Source organism: Mustela erminea, chromosome 10 (assembly GCF_009829155.1).
Source record: "Mustela erminea isolate mMusErm1 chromosome 10, mMusErm1.Pri, whole genome shotgun sequence".
NCBI lineage: Eukaryota > Metazoa > Chordata > Mammalia > Carnivora > Mustelidae > Mustela > Mustela erminea.
In genome coordinates, this window is record NC_045623.1 from 359,963 (window position 1) to 381,665 (window position 21,703).

General features: G+C 46.1%; 2 non-coding genes across 2 annotated transcripts; one reads left to right on the forward strand and one right to left on the reverse strand.

The window, feature by feature from the left end:
• Positions 1 to 17,851: 17,851 nt before the first annotated feature.
• On the forward strand, positions 17,852 to 18,015 carry LOC116568417. The gene has a single exon (XR_004276622.1). It is a non-coding gene; the product is annotated as a U1 spliceosomal RNA (small nuclear RNA).
• Positions 18,016 to 19,279: 1,264 nt separating this feature from the next.
• On the reverse strand, positions 19,280 to 19,351 carry TRNAQ-CUG. The gene has a single exon. It is a non-coding gene; the product is annotated as a tRNA-Gln (tRNA).
• Between the last annotated feature and the right edge of the window lie 2,352 nt (positions 19,352 to 21,703).

The window sequence follows — 21,703 nt, forward strand, 5'->3', positions numbered from 1 at the left end:
CTCTAGCTCTCCCTGTCCCTCTCCCTTTCTCTCCTCCTCTCCCTCTCTTTAGGACTGGCTAGATCGAGGCCTCAGGGTCCGGTGTCTCCCCAATTCACCTGGCAACAGTAGGTTAAAAAGAAAGCCAGGCCCCAAATGGTACCACTTACAAAGACCCCAACCCAGTAAGAAAACACTTACTACTTAGCCTAACTGCAGTTTCAACCTCCCAGAAATGTCACCTTTGACTAGTCAACATGGAATTTCTTGGTCAGTAGTAGGAACTTCACTGATAGGCCCCCACCCCTCCCCCTGTGAGGGCAACCTTGCCTAAACGATGCATTCTGGCTCACAAATTCCTTTATTCTTTTATTTTTAAGCCCTCTGTGTCAGTCTTTAAAAACCTTTGCTCTCTGTAAACTCAGCAGAGTTCCCCTGTACTTGCTAGATGGGATGCTGCCTGATTTGTGACTCATTTAATAAAGCCAATTAGAGCTTCAGATTTCATGGGTTTGGTATTTTTAAGATTTTTAAGATTTAAGCATAGGAATTAAAAGTGAACTTCTAGTGGCTTTCAGGGATAATGAAAAGCAGGCATGGTGCCTCCTGAGCTCAGTCTGTCTTGCTCTTTCCAAGGACTATTGGTAAGATTCTCTTGGTTTGAGCTCCCCTCTTTTTCTGCATTGGAGCTACTGATCTAATTGGCTTCTCGGTCCAGGGGTAATGGGGGTAGACAAGACTGATGGGAGGCTCTGAGAGAGCTGCAGTCCTTAGCCCTTGGTTCAGTCCGCTCTGTAGTTCCTCCTTGGGGTCCTTTCCCCATTTCCAGTCCATGGTTTCCATTTACTCGGATTTGCTGGTTGGTCCTTTCCTCATTTCCTGCCCACTCTCTATGTACCAAAGTCTACTGGTTGAGTCCATGCTGGGAATTGCTGGTGGTATGCGGGGCCTTCTCTTTGCCAGTAACATCTTTTGGTTACTACTGTTGTGTTGAGGTGCCCTTGTTTATCTTGTCTTGTGGGAACAGAGGCTTAGGTAATTGGATTCTGAAATTCTAGAGTCAAGCGCGCCACCTTCTGGCCAGCCTGCTTGCTTTGTGTTGAAAAACTTGTGGGGCCAGGAGCTGTGAGTAAGTACAGAGATGGCAGAGTTTTACTCGAAATACAACTTGGAATTACAATGTCCATGATGCGGAACATTGCAAGTACCTAAGATGAGTTAAGAAGTGTATTTAAAAGTAAGAGTTTTCCAATTTAAACAGAATGGGATATTTGTTTCAGTTGGCGAGCCAAAGCCTCCAGATGCCTTCCAGTGTATTGAAAGATTCATTGCAAAAGGCTCATGGAAAATTAAAAGACTATAACTCTGATGTAACTCCTGTTGATCCCCTCTATCGTCTGAGTACCCATTCCGCTAATCCTGTGAATTGTTTTTCTACTCTGAAGAGATGACACAGCTGTAAACAAAAGGCCTCCCAAGCCGATGGCTTTACAGACAATTCCATACCTACCTTCAAGAGAGGGCCCCATATGGGCCTCTCTCAGAGTTGATGAAAACGAGAGATTCTCTGGTAAACTGCTGTATTACGCCTTTAACCAGACAAGGGGTAACTCCGGTAAATACCAGAGCCTGCACAGGGGATCCTGGAAAAACTGGCAGAAGCCAGTGAAGGGTGGAAGCTCTCACCAGAATCGGTTCTGAATTTCTATCTGTAGCACCCAGTTGCGAGAAAGAAAAAAATTTCATATTGTCCCTTTCTTTTCAGATCCAAGCCCATTACATTGATCCTTTCTCTCCCGGGGATAGCTATTGTCTTCTTGTTTGTCTCGTTCTGCATTACTGGGCTAGGTGTTTGGTCTGCCTAGGGCGTCCAACTTGTGTTTTGTTTTGGCTGTCAGGGTGATTTTGGATTTTGGAAAGGTGATATCTTTTGCACCTTCTTTGGGGACCCAGCTTACCACCCAAGCAGGGTTATTCAGTAATGCCAGAAAAACATAAAATTGAAACTGTACCCGGAGGGAAAGAAAGCAGATAATGTAGTTGGATAGGTGGCTCCCCCGAAGTTGTCATTTAACTTAAAATCCAAATCTCCCAGAAAGTGACAGGAGCTGTCTTGATCTTACAAAAGTTTTGCAGAAGTTAGCTCTAGAGGCAATTCAGAATTCACCTATTCCCTTACTGATCCCCAAACCTCCCGTTTATCTCCAAAAGACTTGTAAATTGTTGGCCTTAAAGAAAAACAGAGTAGGGACGCCTGGGTGGCTCAGTTGGTTGGACGACTGCCTTCGGCTCAGGTCATGATCCTGGAGTCCCGGGATCGAGTCCCACATCGGGCTCCCAGCTCCATGGGGAGTCTGCTTCGCTCTCTGACCTTCTCCTCGCTCATGCTCTCTCTCACTGTCTCTCTCTCAAATAAATAAATAAATAAATCTTTAAAAAAAAAAAAAAAAAAAAAAAAAGAAAAACAGAGTAAAAAAAAAAAAAAAAGGCAACCCCCCCCAAAGTAACCATAGTGTCTCTGCACCCGTGTGTGTGTGTGTGTGTGTGTGTGTGTGTACTGTAATGTCAGTATTCTTCTACTGGATGGTATTGTTGAAATTAATTTGTAAAAGAGTTTCATTCATTTGGTTTGAAGGCAAGTGCTTGTAAGGATTGGGCAGTCTAAAACTCAGAAAGAAAGAAAAACTGGGGCATCTGAGTGGCTCAGTCTGTTACAAGCATCTGGCTCTTGATTGCAGCTCAGGTCTTGTGAGATAAGCCCCGCATGAAGCTCCAAGCTAGGCATGGATTCTCTCTCTCCCTCTGCCCTTCCCCAACTTCCTCTATTTAAAAAAAAAAAAAAAAAAGGAAAGGAAAAGAAACTAACCCAAGTGTCTTTTAAATTTGTATGATCTGGGAAAATACAGAATTAATAAAAGCTAGTTTAAGGGGTGCCTGGGTGGTTCAGTGGGTTAAGCCTCTGCCTTCGGCTCAGGTAATGGTCTCAGGGTCCTGGGATGGAGCCCTGCATTGGGCTCCCTGCTCAGCGGGCTGCCTACTGCCACCCACCCACCTCCCCATCCCCCCCACCCCTCCACCCCCGCCTGCTTGTGATCTCTGTCAAATAAGTAAAATCTTATTTAAAAATTTTTTAAGAAAACTAGTTTAAGGTTGATGGCTTAATTAAAACAGACACATCTTTAGAGTTACCAGCGTTAAATATAAAACTTCTATTTTACTGGAATTTACTAGTCTCCTTCAGTAGTTTCCCCAAATCTTTTTGGCAATCTGAAACCTTAACAGTTTCGCTAAGTTAGTTAAATGATAAGTTAAATTCATTAAATACCTAGCTCATTTCCAGATAGACAGAATATTAAAACATTAATTTTTGCCTTCTGATTACAGAGAAACTAAAAGATATTTAAGTGTGTTAGTGCCACACTAGAAAATTTAAAAAGGCAAGTGCTTCTAGAAATTATAAAATATACTCAGAAATTTGCAAATCTAAAGAAGCTCATGATACAGGCAGACTGGGTCTGAGGACCCAGGGAGGGTCCCACAGGACCAGCCAAGAGGGTCCTTGACTTCCCACAGGACAGAAATGAAACACACGCCAGAGAACATGAAAACAGAGTTTCCTAAATAGGGTGAGTGACAGGTGGAGAATAGCAGACCAAGTAGCTGAAGACTGGAAAAGGAAAGAGTAAGTCTCCTGGAGGCTAGCAGTTTATATTGGAGAGGGTCTAGGGTTGTGTTTCTTCAAGAGTGTGGTAGGACCCAATCAAAGGTGTCAGGGGAACAGTAGGTGTTACTGCATAAATTAGGGAAGGTAGGGATATTGATGCCAGCGTTAGCAGAGGTTGGTTTGAAGGTAATACCCTGAACCATGTTTGGTTCTTAGGTGTTAACGGGTGTTTGGGGTCTAGGACAGAACTCAGTATGATTTAATTTCCTTGGTCCCCCTCAAGTGGGAACATAGCTGCTTTGGCTGATTCAGGGGCAAAAGATGGAGTGTGAGTAAATGGGGCCTAGCAGAAAAACAGCAGAGATGGACACTTAGAATTTCTAAAACAGAGTCCCTTCAATTTCCTACCTCACTGCTGTAATAGTCAGTTCACAGGAGCTTATTATGACTAGACATTAAGGTTTCTAAGAGTTAAAAATTCTGATACAAGTAACTAAGACTACTGGAAATAATAAGGGAAATGTTTCCCTCTACAAGGAAAAGTGAAATACATGGTTTTGGTAAGAAAAAGAAGGAGGGATGGAAATACATTTTTGTTGAGGGAAAAAGAAAGTACTTTTGTGTTAGTGACTAAAGTGAGACTGATAATTTTAAGAAGAAAAACATAGGACAACATCAGAATTTTTTTTTTTAAGTAAATTCTACCCCACGTGGGGATCAAGCTCACAACCCCAAGATCAAGAGCTGCATGCTCCTCTGACTGAGCCAGCAGGCACCCCCAAAATCTGAATGTAAAAAGAAAGTTGTAGGTTTAAAAAAAAAAAAAATTTTTTTTTTGAGAGAAATTTTAATACGTGATCAAGCTGGCTGACATACAAGCCAACAGCAACAGATTTCTATAAAGATAATGATACATTTGGATAATGTCCATTGTGCTCCTGCAAAGAATGGCCCCTTGTTGCCAGATTTTTGCCATCTTAAAGGTCCTATACCCATGGCAAGCAGTCTGCTCCTGAATCAGAAAAACTAAGGTGTGGGGCACCTGGGTGGCTCAGTGGGTTAAGCCACTGCCTTCGGCTCAGGTCATGATCTCAGGGTCCTGGGATAGAGCCCTGCATCGAGCCCCGCATCGGGCTCTTTGCTTGGCGGGGAGCCTGCTTCTCTCTCTCTCTCTCTCTCTCTGTCTGACTCTCTGCCTACTTGTGATCTCTCTCTCTCTGTCAAATAAATAAATAAAATCTTTAAAAAAAAAAAAAAAGACTTTACATAAAGTTACAGGAAACAGTCTACCAGCAAAGTCTGACCTGTCAGGTCTATAACCCTGGGAAAACTCCCTTTGTTCTAGAAGCCTCAGACCTCCCTCTGGACCCTTCGAACACGTGCAGCTGGACTTCATTCAGTTGCCACCTGGTAGTAGAGGTTATCAATATGTTCTTGTTACTGTATGATATGTTTTCCAGATGGGCTGAGGTTTCTCCTTAAACTGCAAGGCTGATGTCCTCACAATAGTGGAAAAACTGTTAGAAAGTGTGTTTCCCACTTGAATTATACCTTCCACGTTCTCCACATCCCTGGACAAATACAAACCCTGACAAAAACCTTGCAGACTTTTTGGAATTCTCTCCCTTGTCAGTAATAGCAGCAGCTACGGGAAGTGTGTAGTGTCTTCGCTCAGGGCTGTCGTCCGCAGGTTAAAGAAGCCTTCCGAGATGGGCGTTCAAAGGATTCTGTCAGTCACTGTCTGTCTGGCCTGATGACTGGGTATTCTGGAAGTGTTGTCAGAGGAAGACAGCCCTTGAGCCTCATGCAGAGGAACCTTACCAAGTGTTCCTGACCACAGACACTGCTGCAAAACTAGGAAGCATTGATCCTCAGGTCCACATCACACAGCTAAAAAAAATGTTGCACCTGACACTTGAGTCAGCACAGATGCTGGAGACCTTCAAATCAGACTGATGAAGAAAAGCAGCTGACATGGAGATCCACTGCTTCGGTCCCAGACGATGGATCAAGACTTCATACTTGAACTAAACACAAACCCCTTACTCCTCCTTTTCTTTTCCTTTACTCTGGCATTGGCCGGGAAAGAGGAACACCTTCATCTTTACCCCCCAGGCCATTGCTAAGGGGGGGTAACCTTGGGAATTTAGAACAACCTTTTATTTCAGGCTAGGGAAAAACAAAACACAACACAAAACAACCCCCCCCCCAATTCTGCCCCCAGCTTTTCATAAGCAAAAGAAGGCAGGCACCTCATTGGTGTAATCGCCATTTACATTGTGAGAGAGGACCTACCAGGAGGCTTTTGTGAATTGGGACTCACTCCTGTTGGCGGATCCCTTCTTCCTGGTAAGGGATAAAAGTAAATAAGGCGATGATCAGGAACTTATTAATTTCTTGAAGTTATTACAGAATCTGCTGCTGAAGCAGTAGCTGCTAGGCAAAGATTGGTAAAATCTCTGGCCACAGTTGTTCTGGATAATGAAATAGCCCTACATCCTCTTCCAGCTGCAGAAAGACGGGTCTGTGCTGTGGCCACACCCCCTACTATTGACACTTGGGGAAGTTAAAAGCCAGGATATTTTTTCCTCAACATCATCCCCGCCCCCGCCCTTTCTAAAAGGAGGCCGGGTGAGCGAGCACACAGCGAGAGATGGGGGCTGATGTAAGCCAAGACAACGCCTGAGAAGGAAGCTGCAGAAGAGGTGAAACTCTTCTTGGGTCTCCTTTAGGGTCTCTGACTGGGCCTGAGAATTAAGTTGGCTGTAAAACAGACTTTATTTATTTTTTTTAAGATTTTATTTATTTGACAGAGATGACAAGTAGGCAGAGAGGCAGGCAGAGAGAGAGAGAGAGAGAAGCAGGCTCCCCGCTGAGCAGAGAGCCTGATGCGGCACTCGATCCCAGGACCCTGAGATCATGACCCGAGCTGAAGGCAGAGGCTTTAACCCATTGAGCCACCCAGGCGCCCTGAAACAGACTTTGACAGGAGAAAAGCACGGAGGTATTTTACACTATGTGGAAGCTGTCAAGGAAAAATAAAGGCCCCAAAAGTGCTAAGGCCTACATGCTTGCACACTAGATTAAGCAAGAGTAGAAATTTTGAAAAAGTAACCAAAACATAGGAGGAGGCAAAAGACAGAGTTAATTTAACAAGGTCCATTTGCAGAGATTTCTCTCGGCCTCAACTTCCTGTCTCTGATAACAAGAATGTTTCTTAGCTCCTGGTAGAGGGGAGAGCATCTTTACCAGGGAGCTTTATCTTCCTCTGCTTAGGAAGAAGGAGGTCGGTCAGAGCACCCTTCTTGAGTCTGCTCTTTTTCAAGTATGTCTTTAGCTCAAAATAATCATTATGCCAGAGTGGCATATTTTGGGGTGCCCTATTAGGCCACCCCTACATTGGTGGCGCCTGAATCTGGGACTTCCAACACCCAGAACTGTGAGAAATAGTTGCTTTTATTGTTTAAGCCACCCAGGCTGCCGTGTTTCGTGATAACAGTGTGAACATATTAAGAAACCCATCCATGATGCCAGGACTTGGTAGTTGACAATTTCCGTAGTTCTCGCTCCTGCTTCCCATGTGGGATCCACCGGAGAGAGCCAGATGAGCGGTGTGCCCCAACCAATGTCACAGGATGCCTAAATTCAGTTGGTGTGAAAAATAATAAAGGGAAACTTCACTAAAATAGAGGCCAGAAGGGGGAGCCATACCACCAGCATCAATTACAGGAAGCACTGTCAGTTGGAGACTCCCAACAGAATTCTCAACAGGAAAGAATTCACAGTGAGAGGTCCCAAAAGGAAAAAATGTGGATTGTATCTCCTACATAAAACTGACTACCCCCCACCAACTCAGCCTGTGAGAAGCCGTCATCACCCTGAACTCTTGCTTTTCTCCAGTGGATTTTTGTTCAAAGCAACCCCTCCCAACTTCTTCCTCCTCCATAAGAGGACATTCCCCTCCTTTGTTTACTCAGCCTGCCTGTGGCTTTGCCACAACATGCATATCGTGAATTTGCAGTTCTCTGCTGTTTCCAAATAAGCCCATTTTTGCTGGGAAAATAACTTACTGTTAAAGTTAACACCTGCCTATAGTTTACCCGTGCCATCGGCCTCCAATCACGGCGCACACGAAGCCTTCCCATTTTCTGCTAGAAAGCTCTCCCACTCCTCTGCCTGCCTTTCAGTCTCTGCAAAACCACAAGCTGCAAGCTCTGAATAAGTAGCATCCGCTTTCCCTTACTCGGGCTCCTCCCAGCCCTCCTCCATTGGTCCTAGTCCTCGGCCCTCCAGGCCCAGTCCCAGCAAGAAGCCCCTCACTGTCGATGTCTAACCCAAGTTTCTGTGAGTAATTTTCCAATCACTGACCCACAGTTGTCTTTGCTGTATTTGGGAGTTGCCATCAGGTTTATACTGAAGTCTCTCCCCTACTGCAGTAGCTAAAGCAAAAAATCGGCCTTGCATTTTTAACAAGTGCCTGCACATTACCTGACAGGACCACGCCAGGTCTTTCCACTCAGGCTGATAGCAAGTCCAAGCTCCTCTTGTTCCCTCCCCATGCCAGGCCAGTAAAGAGGCAAGATGTTGGGGCAGGGAAAGGGACTGCATACAGAAAGACAGCAAACCAAGGAGATGGAGACGGTAGACTTTTTTTTTTTTTAAAGATTTTTAAAAATTTTTTGTTTGACTGACAGAGATCACAAGTAGGCAGAGAGGCAGGCAGAGAGATGGGGGAGCAGGCTTCCCAGCAAGCAGAGAGCCCGATGCAGGGCTCAATCATGACCTCGGCGGAAGGCAGAGGCTTTAACCCACTGAGCCACCCAGGCGCCCCAGAGATGGTAGACTGTTAACCCAAAGAACTATTTCCTCTTGGCAAGAAATTCAGGTTTCTTTTATGTTATCAAAGAGGAAAGCGAGAGGGGGTCAAGAGCTGGATGATGTGTGTGTGTGTGTGTGTGGCATCTGAGGAAGGTCCTGTAAGTTTTTTGTCCCTGGTCAGCTGATCTTTGCGTCCAGGAATCTGGTCGTGTTGATCCCTGTAAATCTTTAAACATAGCATAGCCATTTCTGTACCTACTTCCTTATCTTCTCAGGTGAGGTGGATGTCAGGTAAAAAGCAATCTTTGCAAAACTTAGCTGTCAGATGCCTACAAGCAGAGCTACGCAAGCCAATATTCTGACGGTATAGGTCATAGCAGCAAGGGAAATAGAAGCAATACAGAGGAAGACATGCCCTTTCTGTTACAAGGCTAGTCAGATTCCCCAGGAAGTATTCCTCACTGCCGCCTGGACAATGCGTCTGGCTGCCAGGATTCAAGGAATGGGGCTTGGATCAAGCATTCACATTCACTGGCTCCATTGTCACCTAATCCCTGTTACCCAGTCTCCTGGCCTGACTGGCCAGAGACACTTCCTTTACCGCTTGCTTTACCATCTCCAGAGGAGAATCCTTCAATGAATACATTGTGACAGGAGCAACAGAACAGAATCTACTTTTAATGTTAAAATAAAGAGCCTTTCAGTTGGGTTTCCCAGGCCGGAGCGCCACTAGCGGTGAAAACGGAAGGCGGGGGGCGGGGGGTGGGGGGAACGCCTGGGTGGCGTCTGTGTGCCTTTGGCTCAGGTTATGGTCTCAGGGTCCTGGAATCGAGCCCCATATCGCGCTCTGTACTTGGCGGGAAGCCTGCTTCTCCTCCTCCTACTCCCACTCTCCCTGCGTGTGTTCCCCTCCCTTGCTCTGTCTGTGAAAACAACACAAAAACCCAGAAGCGTTGGTTTTCAGTCACCTGTTGTCTCTATAGTTGCCGCTTCCAGTCACCTGTTGTCTCTATAGTTGCCGCTTCCAGTCGGCGACGGCGACGAGAGAAGAATTAGGCACAAACAAGTCAGCTGCAAAAGACTGGGAGCAGGGGACAACAGACGAAAAGTACTGCTGCCACGAGCAACTCCACAGTCTCACGAGCAACTCCACAGTCTCACTTTTATTAGATAGAAAACAATAGCCAACAGAAGGATTGATGAAGATCACACGTTAGTCACGTCTTGCAGGTCAGCAAGGCGGAGGATAATGTTTATAGTTAACCAAGCACATTCAAAGTGATGAAGTCCCAGAACCTAAGTCAGGTTTGGTGGGGTGAGGTTCGGAGCCGACGGCTAAAGAAAGAATTCTTAAGACGTCTCTGGTGCAAAAGGTGGTTTATTAGAGCACGGGGACAGGACCCGTGGGCAGGCAGAGATGCGGCTGCCCAGGGCCTGTGAGGAGTGTCTGGTTATATACACAGGAGTTGGGTAGGTGAGGACAAAGGGGTGTTCAGAAGGGCTATTGGGATAAAGAATACTGTCAGGATATTGAAGGCCTGGTTACTATCAAGCCAAGGCCACTTTCCCTCTAATGAGGCACTAACATAAAGACAATTGGGAGTCTCCTGGTGGAATGTTACATTCCTGCTATCAAACGTCCTTGTTAGTGAGATTTAGGTCTTAAAAGAAACTTAACTTTATTTACTTTTTCTTCTACCTCCGTCTCCTTCGGTGTTTTATGGAGGGGAGGGTGACGTTAGGGCTTGAGGAACTGAGTTATGTGTCTTTGGAAATTGGGCTATTGATAAGGCAACTTCTTTGTTGTAAATCTCAAGGACATTTGTAAACCAAGAGAGACTCCTGCCTTGCAGGACTGTGATCTCTGCAAGATAACCATTTGCTCTTCTTTTAGGGCAGTCAGGGGTGCCTGTGAAATGTCACACATATTACCAAGGGGAGTGGGTGGAGAGGGGGTGCAAGGCGCCAGCCCCTGCTCCATTCTCAGCCAGCCTCCTGCTCCCTCATCATTCCCCCCTGAACAATTTTGACCCTTAAATCTTTAAGGTGGTTGAAGGTGGAAGGTCTCATCTTCTGTAATGTCTTCCTGCTGAATAGGGGCGTAGAGCTGTCCCTACCTACTCAGGTCAACATTGATCAGTGGAGGAATGTATAGGGGAGTTACGAAAGGCGGAGGCAGCTGAATCCAGCGCTGACAGTGAAGAAGTGACTTTGTGCGTGGTAAGGATCATCTGCCGTGGTGAAGTCATTGCAGCAATGGAGTCTCGGCACCAAGTAGAGAAACACTGAACAAAGCAACATATTAAGGTTAATAAGGCGATAAGAATGAGAAGCCCGAGAAGGAGATTTGGCCATAGTCCTCCTTCAAACCAGGAACTTAACCATTCACTGAGAGAGAGAGAAGGATCTTGTAGGGCCTTAATCTGGGTATTCATATCTTAGTTCTGTGAGTTATGTGGTAGTGTGGGATGAACACACAACATTCTGCTTTGATAATTGCGCATGTTGCACCCTGTGCTGCTATCAGGACATCTAAGGCCATCCTATTTTCTGGAGTGCCTTGGTATCTGTGAGACTTCGGTATTAAGTAGGGAGATTAGCTGGAGTGGTGATAAGTTTTAGTAATGCACCCATGAATCTAGGCAAATCCTCTATAGAGAAAGAAGTACAGTGGTCAGGTTCAGGCATACAGGTAACTAGGTTTAAAGTTTGACAAGTTTTAAGTATTATTTCTGGCATATCTGTTAGTGTAGCCCACTATTTAATAAGTCGGCCTCCATCATCCATTGGTGGCCTTTGGCTTCTAAGACAAATATGGACCTGATGTGACATCATTACAGTCATGGACTGTCCCATATTGAGCTTTGAGGCTCTTTTTATGAGGGCTGTTCTATGCTTAGCTAAAGCATCTGTTTGCAATCGCACCTCAACAGAGGTGGCCTCTAGGATAAATATGACTAAGGGATGAAACCAATAAGATGACCTTTGAGTGGTCCAGCCTTAACAATATCCTGATTACAGAGGATCATTGTCAAGTGGGAGAAAACTTGTCAAGAGATAAGGGGAGTCCCCCATGCATTATACAATCCACTCATAAAGAAAGTGGGGTCATCCATTGTCTCCACAAGTCCATAGTTAATCCTATGGAGTGCATAGGCTGGCTTTTAGGCAATTTCATTATCCCAGCCACACATAAGGTGTTAGTTAAGTTATACAATTGTAGGGGAAATCAATCCCATTTTCCAGTTGTTTAATCATGTGCCACGGGGTTCTGCTAATATCCCCACAAAATAGTAAGATCGACTAAAGAAGCTATTGTGCAACTTCTCTGAAGTTTACCTCAAATTGTTTAGCTTAGGTAAACAAGCATTTAAAGACAATCAAATCTAGAATTTAACAACCATAAAGGTGTGTTACTAAGACATAATTTTTCTCTCTAAAATAACCCTCATTTACAGAGATAGCCAAATCAGGACTAATTCACTTGTGAAACAAGTCCAGTTTTAACAAACTCGGCCCATTATTTACATAAGCTCAGCAAGAACAGTGAGTGTGATCAATAGATCTTTTAGAATCTGCTTTGCTGGAACTTTGTATAAGGAATCTCTAGGTTGAACTTTTAGTAGCCTCTCCGGGCCAGAAGCCAAGCCCTGTACTTGCCATGAGGCATGCCTGCAATACCTTTGGCCGAATTCCTCTTCCCGAGACTGCACCTACCAAGGAGTGACATTCTTTACTCACCTGGTGAGGCTGCTGGGAACTCTGTAAGCAAGGTATCAGGCCAACAGTCCCAAGGGGCTTTATGGCTCCAGGTTTCATAAAGTCAACCTTAGTTCCTTTAAACTGTCTGGTCATATCTGTGTCTTTTCAAATATGACATCCCAGTCAAAGCCTTGGTAAAATAACCAGTTTCCAATGGTGTCCTGTTACAAGGAGAACAGATTCTTATTGAACTTATGCAAATGACTGATTGCCATGGAAGAATGCTTACTGAGACCTTTGGTTTCAGAGGGTTCATATAGAGAGAAAATTTGAATGCCTTGAGCACTTTTACATCTCTGTAAGTTACAGATAACTTAAGAAAAAGTATCCCTAGTCTGGAAGAGCAAACATTAGAGAGAACCGGCAATGTTTAAAATAAGACAAAACATTAAGAGACACAACACTATAATCTTTTAGTTCATTTAGTCCCATGTTACTAAATCTGGTGAATGCGGCTTTAGTCAGTTTTGGAAATTCTTACCCATTTCAGTTTTAGGATTTTCAAGTACATCAAATATCTGTATTTGTCCTGAAAGTCCTTTATAGGAATCTCCTTGAAGATAAAACTCATTTTACAAGAAAATTAAAACAATTATAAATGACAAAAACTCAGAATGGATATGGTTAGAGCTAAAGAGACACGGGAGTTTACAATTTAGCTGCAAGAAAATCAGGTTACAATTTCTGTGACACATAACGTTCCCATAATTACAATTACAAGCGATGATCTCTCAAAACATTAAAACTTTAGGAAGTGCATAGAATCTCTAGAATAGTTATAGCATTTTCCCAAATGTAACCCAAGGTTTATCACTGGTTCAGTAGTACTTCACATATCAAGGAAAAGCCTGAGTTAAAGAGATTTACAATTTAAATCTTGTCAACATTTGCTAAAACCTTAGAAAGTTTAAAAACACATGCCTAAATATAATTAGGGATGTTAAACACCTGATAAAACAAAACATAGAAACTGGTTTTTCTGGGCAGGCAAAGAGAAAACCATTTACATTTTCTTAACAGCAGATCAATTGATCTAAGAAAACATTGTCCTTTTGAACAGAGACAATTTCAGTGTTGTACCAATGTACCTTTAAAACCCATTCATTTCGATCTTAGTCCATTCTGGACCATAGCTAAAATTCCTTTTCTGAAGATTTCCCTTCACAAACCTTCTACAACTTTCCTTTGCATTCAGGTTTTGTCCCAAGCCATTTCCTTCCAAACAACCATCTCATTTAGGACAAAATTACCTTTTATCTTTAATAAAATGCATTTCCCTTCTTTAAATCTTTCTTACATATCATCTACTTTCCTGCAGAGTTTCTCTTATTTCCATCAGTCTTAGTTACACTAAGCAGAACTTTGTATTCTTAGAAACACCTTTAGTTATTAACCGATTGTGAACTGTTACAACAGAATTCTTCAGGTGGCAATTTATGAATCAGTTAAGTGGAAAACAAATTTACCAACAGATTTAAATACTCTTAGTTTCTTTGCAGTAAGAAGTCAAAAGCACAAACCTACATTCAGTAATTAACGACTTAGCATTTTATCCTGTTTGGTTAAGACCTAGATGTCCACAATTTAATTCCATTTGTCATCCAAGCAAAACTTTAAAACTTTCAGGTTACCAAAGACTTTGAAAGTTCCTTCAGCAATTACCCATTAGAACTTTGAGACAGACAATTAACCATCAGTTTAGTCATTTCTTTACTAACAAATTTTAACAAATAACACAAGCTTATCTGACCTTCAGTAAACTTTGATAGAATAAAAGTTTCACATTTACTGCTGTAACTTCAAAGACACGTCTTATCTTAATTAAACCAACAAACTTAACTTAGTTCCAACTCTGATTTATGTTCCACCTGGACCCACTCCACTTTGAATGTTTACCTGAGACATGCGTGGGAAGATCTGGAGTGGGGAGGTGTTAGGTCCAGGGGGTGTTCTTCTTGCTCCTTGACAGTGAAGAGAGGAGCCGTGGTGCATGATCTAGAGGCTAGTCATGCAGGCTGCACGCACGTTGGTGCACAGAAACAGAAGGGGAAAACAGAGGAAACAAAGTGCTTCCAGGAGGCAGAGAAAGGATTCCCGGTTTTAGAGCTCATAAGGCCCAACAGAGGAGCAGACGCCATGCTTTCCCACCAGCAAGGGGGGAGGGGTTAGGCAGTCCAAGTCGGCCAGAGAACACAGGGAAACTTCCCCGAAACAAAGAGAGTTTCGGCAGCTGCTTGGGAATATTCCTTATGGTCTCTGTCTCGAGTTAGACTAACCCCAGTTGGCTCCAGTTATAGCCATTAACACGGGAAGTGAGTGAGGGAGAAGCCCCCACATCTATTAGGAGAAACAGAGAGAAATAAAGCCAGAGTCCCCTTTGCTAGGGATGGCCCAGCAACCTGGGTTTACTAGAAGAAGGCTTATTTACGTAATTACCATCCAATATGTCAGGAGAAAGTTTACTAGCTGACTCATTTGGGCAAACACATTCCGCAAAAGCCCCTTACTTAGGGTCCTGGTGCAGAGCAATGAAGGCCTAGGTATGAGCAATGCAAGCACCCTAGGTCCACTTGCCCTGCTTCCTGCAGAGGAGAACTAACTGATAGATTCCACTGAGGCCATGCAGTGTTACAGGAGCTCAGTCCTTTCCTAAGTTTTGCAATCAAAATTATTTCCAGTGGGTTAAAAGGCACCCCAAGGTAGACTCCTTGGGAACTGAAGAAGCCTACTGAGGCCATGCTTCCAGAAAAGTAATGAAGGTCCATTACCAAATCCCCCGACTCCTGGGTGGCGTCCCACACAGGGTATGTCAGAGGTTTCTGTGTGTCAAAAGCGACCAGAGGCGTCCCTCAAGATATCGCTATTGATCACCATCCTGCCTTCCCTGGGAAGACATTCCTGCCATAAAAGGCCCTGGAGGGGTGCCGGCGTCCCTCCACTTCCCCATCGCATCCTAGGCTACAGATGGGTGCCTGGTGAATGGACCAAAACGCTGTGCCATGCCATGCTCATTGTCTGTCCTGAAGACTGCATACTGTTTTGCCATATTAACCCATGGAAATACTAGAAAAGTTTGGCAAGGGGAAATTACCCAATTCCATAGCTTTAGGCGGTTTGCAGAAGACACTGACGAGAAACAGTAAAGACTGAAATCCATCATGGTCTAAGCGACATTCCAACACATGTGGTTCTTACAGCCAACTTCCCTAGGAAACGGTCCCCGGTTGTGTTTTAATTCAATCGGGTACTGGTTTCGGCCGGCTCCCAGGGGAGGTCTCGCGGCCAGAAGTGGCTAGACCAGGGATGTGGAGGGGATCACATTAGATCAATCAGGAGGAAACCTCACACGGGAGTCTTAAGATTGGCAGCCGTCCTGGTGACTTAGTTGGCTGTCCCGTGCCCAAGAGAGACAACTTTATACAAGAACAGGAATAAAGAGAGGCCATCAAGTTTCTGGGTCCTATTGCCATTCCGGCCAGGGTACTAACTTACAGCCAAAAGGCAGACGCTCTCCTCCCCGTAGAGTAGCCACGGGCTAGAGGATTGCAGCCTGAGCAATTGACATGCAAGTGTTCCAATAAGACCATACTCCTTGAAAAGCCCCTGAAACGAGAGTAAAGGAAGAAGAGAGGGAATACTCACCACTTTTGCACCGAAGCTCAGAGTCCAAATGTGAACTCACAAAACTCCTGGCTGGCTCGCCAAAATGATGAAGTCCCAGAACCTAAGTCAGGTTTGGTGGGGTGAGGTTCGGAGCCGACGGCTAAAGAAAGAATTCTTAAGACGTCTCTGGTGCAAAAGGTGGTTTATTAGAGCACGGGGACAGGACCCGTGGGCAGGCAGAGATGCGGCTGCCCAGGGCCTGTGAGGAGTGTCTGGTTATATACACAGGAGTTGGGTAGGTGAGGACAAAGGGGTGTTCAGAAGGGCTATTGGGATAAAGAATACTGTCAGGATATTGAAGGCCTGGTTACTATCAAGCCAAGGCCACTTTCCCTCTAATGAGGCACTAACATAAAGACAATTGGGAGTCTCCTGGTGGAATGTTACATTCCTGCTATCAAACGTCCTTGTTAGTGAGATTTAGGTCTTAAAAGAAACTTAACTTTATTTACTTTTTCTTCTACCTCCGTCTCCTTCGGTGTTTTATGGAGGGGAGGGTGACGTTAGGGCTTGAGGAACTGAGTTATGTGTCTTTGGAAATTGGGCTATTGATAAGGCAACTTCTTTGTTGTAAATCTCAAGGACATTTGTAAACCAAGAGAGACTCCTGCCTTGCAGGACTGTGATCTCTGCAAGATAACCATTTGCTCTTCTTTTAGGGCAGTCAGGGGTGCCTGTGAAATGTCACACATATTACCAAGGGGAGTGGGTGGAGAGGGGGTGCAAGGCGCCAGCCCCTGCTCCATTCTCAGCCAGCCTCCTGCTCCCTCATCAAAAGGACTCATCTAACTAACAACGAGCACTTCTGGGAAGAGGAAGGAGCGATCACGAAAAAGGGAAGCAGGCGGTTTTCGTTGCACCCTGAGCTGACCGGGCGTTCCCAGGTGCTCGGCTTCCCTGAAGCAGGCAGCGTTCTGCCCTGGGCGCCAGGCGTTCCCGGCTGCCCAGCTTCTGTGAAGGGGCGGCATTCCGCCCTGAGCGAGCCAGGCATCCCCAGCTGCCCAGCTTCTGTGAAGGGGCGGCATTCCGCCCTGAGCGAGCCGGGCATCCCCAGCTGCCCAGCTTCACGGTTGTACATCGTCCTTCTCCCCAAAGACCTGTTGTCAGTATCAGTGTTTCTTAAGGCCATATCTAAATGTGCTTGGCAACTAGTAAAATCCTCCAGGGGTTACAGTTTAGGTAACAAATTGTTCCGAGGGGCAGCAGCATATAGTTTCATAAATTCAGCTGCTTTCGGATACTGGATAGCTTTAATAATTTATCTATTGGAGCGTGCGCATGCGCGGGGAGGGGGCGGTGGAAGGCGCGGAGCACAGGGGTAGACCGGGAGACAGTCCCAGCAGACTGCGGTGAGCCGGGAGTCCACTCGGGGTTGACTCCACCATTCCCACCCAGATCCAGACCTGAGGTGAAACCAAGAATCCAGTGCTTAACTGCACCACCCAGGCGCCTCTGGACAAACTGAAATTGAAATTGAAATCCTGGATCACAAAGTTAAAACTGACTGGATCTAAAAGGAGCCCCTTCCCTTTGCTTTGTTTTACGCGCCGAAAGGCATTATATTTGAAGAAAGGTATAGAGTCATGAAGAGCCTGCCAGACAGGTTCCCCGCAGGCCAGAAGTTCAGACCCCACGCCCGCCGCCGCACGGTTCGAGGTGGGAAGGAAAGAGGGGACAAGGACAGGGGCGGGGCTGTGCGCTGGAGGGAGGTGCTCCTGTGACGCCACACAGAGGGCGTGTGCTATGTAAATAAGGAAGCGCAGGGGCTGATGATGTCGACCCCTGCCGCCTAAATACAATGGGATCTCCGGAGCTACGGGAAGCAGTGCGAGGCGGTTGACGGAGCTTCGTTGTGCTGCAAGCGGGGAAGGTGTCGGGGGGCTCAAGAGTGGTGGGGAGAGAAGTGGTCGTGTGTGAAGAGTGCAAGGCGTGTGAAGCTGGTTTGGGGCGGAGTAAGTGGAAGTCATACTTACCTGGCAGGGGAGATACCATGATCACGAAGGTGGTTTTCCCAGGGCGAGGCTTATCCATTGCACTCCGGATGTGCTGACCCCTGCGATTTCCCCAAATGTGGGAAACTCGACTGCATAATTTGTGGTAGTGGGGGACTGCGTTCGCGCTTTCCCCTGGCGTTTTTCTTGTTGAAAGTTAGGCATCTGGTGAAGTTTTGGGTGATGCTTGATATGGCATTTGTGGGGTTTTAAGCGTTCTTAGAGTAAGCTACGCGCGTGCGTCTGCCTAATAAACGTGGAGAAAAAAAAGGGAAGGTTTTACTTTTCAGAGTTTGTTGTTTTAGCTAGGAAGACTGGCTGTGCAATGTAGGATAGTTTTTCGCTAGCGTCTTTTTTCCAAAAAAAACAAAAACAAAAACAACACAGGCTTAGTTTCCTGTCGAGCAATGCTATTTTTTCTAAGTTAAGAGAATTTTGAACCCAGTGGTTCTGAGCCTCTCTTCTGGAGCCGTGCTATCTTCGGTTCAATTTCCTGCTTTCAGATCCCGCTCCCTCAAGTGTCCAGAGTGACTGCACAGATTACCTACCCTCTCCTCTCCCTATTTCAGTGTTCTATTTTATAGGAAAGGAGGACTATGGTATGAGATGGGCCTGTCGAAGGAGTCAGTGAGTAGCACATTTACATTTGTAGATTGGGCCTGGGACCCAAGCACTTTTGGGGCGCAACACTGCAGAGACACTGGACGTGATGAAAACGGATTTTATTAAAGTTACACCAGGGATCATAGTTCAGTGGCTGTGGACACCCCCCACCCCAGCCCCCCAGGGACAGTGAAGTAACGCATTCTTTGGTCAGAATGACTGTAATCTTCTGGGCTGGAAGCATCTCAGTTAATACATTAGCTCAGCCGACCGGCTCGGTAAAAGCGGAATAAGGATTTAAGGCCTTGCTTCAAAAACAGGCCAGTGCACTTCCGGTTGAGGTCTCCGAACCATCAAAACCAGAGCACCCTCCAGCAAAACCTGCCTGACAAGACAAGTGGTGCAACGACAGGTCGCGCGGCTAGACGCCCTCGGGGTCACAGCATTTAGTGGTCACAGCCGCCGGGCTTTACTCGAGGCCCGAGGGGCGGTGGGGGATGAGAGGCCGCAGTGGCCCGGAGCCCCCCCTGTGGCTGCAGTGTCCGTGGCGCCGGGTGGGGGTGGGGATGAGAGCCGGAGCCACTCTGAGATGCGAGTTTCTGAGGAGGCTGCGGAGCGCGGAGGACGCGGCTGCGAGGGGTCCAGGCGTGGGGTGGGGGGGCGACGTGCCCGGAGTTCCCTCCGCGGGATTGGGGGCGGGGTGAGGAGCGGGTGAGGAGCGGGAAGGCACTTGTCCGCCTTGAAGAGTAAAAAAGAAAAAACAAACAAAAAAAAAACCACCCTGTCCCCTTAAAGGGAAAGGTCCCACCGAGATTTGAACTCGGATCGCTGGATTCAGAGTCCAGAGTGCTCACCATTACACCATGGAACCCCTACAGAGGTGGTGTGCTGTCCCTCGCCAGAGGTGTCTAAATACTGATCCAGCATCCACAAGCCCGTCGGCAATCCCAAATCTGTTCTCCGTACTGGCGGGACTAGACTAGACTACAGTTGGCCCGCGTCGGTGCTCATCCACCTTGCTTTCTCTCTGTCCGCCTCCTTTGACTGACTTCTGTCATGTCTCTTCCACCTCAGAAAATAAGGAAAATTCACTCTGGGCCTAGGGTTAGGGAGGAGTTCATAAACCACAGATTCTACCCCAGTTTTATCCAGTTTTCTGTCCAGAGGTGAAATTTCTGTGAAGAGTACAGTGACTTTACTTTTCCTTGCCTTCACACTTTTCCCATTGCCCAGAGAAAAGGCACGACTTGGGACTTCCTGGGTCCCTTGGTCACAAAGCACCCCTCACCCTCCAAAGCCACCAACTGACTCCTACATTCAATAGGTAAAGGTGTGTCAGCAGTGGAGTGGGACTGGGAGGCAGGGGGATTCCCCCCCACACACACATTTCTGGGTTTTGTTGTTGCTGTTGTTGTAAACTTTTCTTCTGTTTCTGTTTCTGTATTTGTTAGACCTACAATACAAAGTAATCAGCCGTGTTTAACATTAACATCAAACACTCTGACAAACCAAACCACACTTGGCTTGCCTTGACTCAAAATCAACAGCATACCATTAAAAGCCACAAGGCAGGGCTCTGACTCTTAAGACTGTTTCCGGAGAGTTTGGCCAAGTCCTCTCCATTCCAGTTTCTCAATATATCATAACCTGGAAACTGCACGCTTAAAAAACAAAACAAAATAAAACGACGAACATAATATCCATGTAACCAAGAGCACCCAGGACTGGGCCACAGGGTATGTGTACCCAAGGTGTCTTAGAGTGTGCACGTGACTTAGGTACACAAAATACCACCACACTAAATATGCACATAATAGATGTAAATCCATATTACATTCAAAATAGCCATCTGTGTACTTAATTTCCCCTTTACCTCCTCATTTTATCCCAAAGCCATTCCTTCCCTTACTCAGTACACCGAAGAGAAAAAAAATTGACATTGAAAGAAAAAAGCCGCTGCCTGAAAAACAACGAAAGATGCCTGGTGCTCTGGAAGAGGTATTTTGTTCCTCGAGACTGGATGAGGCTTGAATGGAGGCAGAAGGCAAAGGGTCTACTTTGTTACGAAGAAGAAGATGTTCTCCTCAAAGTTTGAGGAGAAGATGAAAGTGCCTTCTGGAAAACGAAAAAGTTAAGCCGTAACATCACCAAGTATTCCTCCAGGAAAGCTTGAAGTGAGTCAGGCTTTATGACTGCAAGGAACAGAAATGGACTGTGACTGATTTCAGAAGGAAAGAAGTCTGTTGAAAGGATGTTAAGAGATCACAGAAAGGCCGGCAAAGCCAGAGAACCGGGCTCTGAGGAGGAGCGGGGAAGAGAGAGCAATGAGTGAAGAGAGTGTCCTTGTGGGGTCTGAGAGCCCAAGGTGAGAGATGGGGATGTGGTGGTGGGGGGGGGGGGAGCGGGGGCTGTCCTGAACAGAAGGGCCCCAGAAATGTAAGTCCTCCTCATCCTCGCTCTGTTTCTCCTCCCATTCTGCTGCTGCACCTCTCATCTCTCCCCAACTTCCTCAGCTCTCTTTCTCCTCAGCCCCTTTCCCCAGCCCGTTTCACCCCTTTATTGAGGCTGACCTATACTTGGAAGCAAGGGTTGGCAGGGCTTCTCATCTTACAAATGAGAGAAGTGACTGGGTTTTGTGCCTGCGGTAGCTGATCCTGGTCTCTGTGCCCACACCACTGAGGCACCCCAGAGTCCTTGCTGTGCCCTGTTCTAGTTGGAATTGGGGGTTATATTAGGTCAGATCCCTTGGCAGAAGCCTGAGGAAAAAGAGCTGATGGAGTGCCTGGGTGGCTCACTTGGTTAAGTAATCTGCCTTTGACTCAGGTCATGATCCCAAGAGTCCTGGGTTCAAGCCCCACGTTGGGGGCCCTCCTCAGCGGAGAGTCTGCTTCTCCTCCATCCCTCTCCCCGTCTCTTTCTCAAGTAAATAAATAAAATCTTGGAAAAGAAAAAAATCCTGAAAGACAGGCAAAACCCCACCTTACACAGGAGCCTCTGGGATTGTAAACTGTCACGATAGCTTTGGCTTGTAAGAAATTGATGAGGGAGCAGGAGGCTGGCTGAGGACAAAGCAAAAGCTGGCGCCTTGCACCCCCTCTTCACCCTTTCCCCTCCATAAGTGTAGCATCCCTCAGGCAGCCCTGACTGCCATGAACAATAAGCAAATAGTTAACTTGCAGAGCTCACAATCCTGCTAGACAGGAGTCTCCCTTGGCTTACAAAT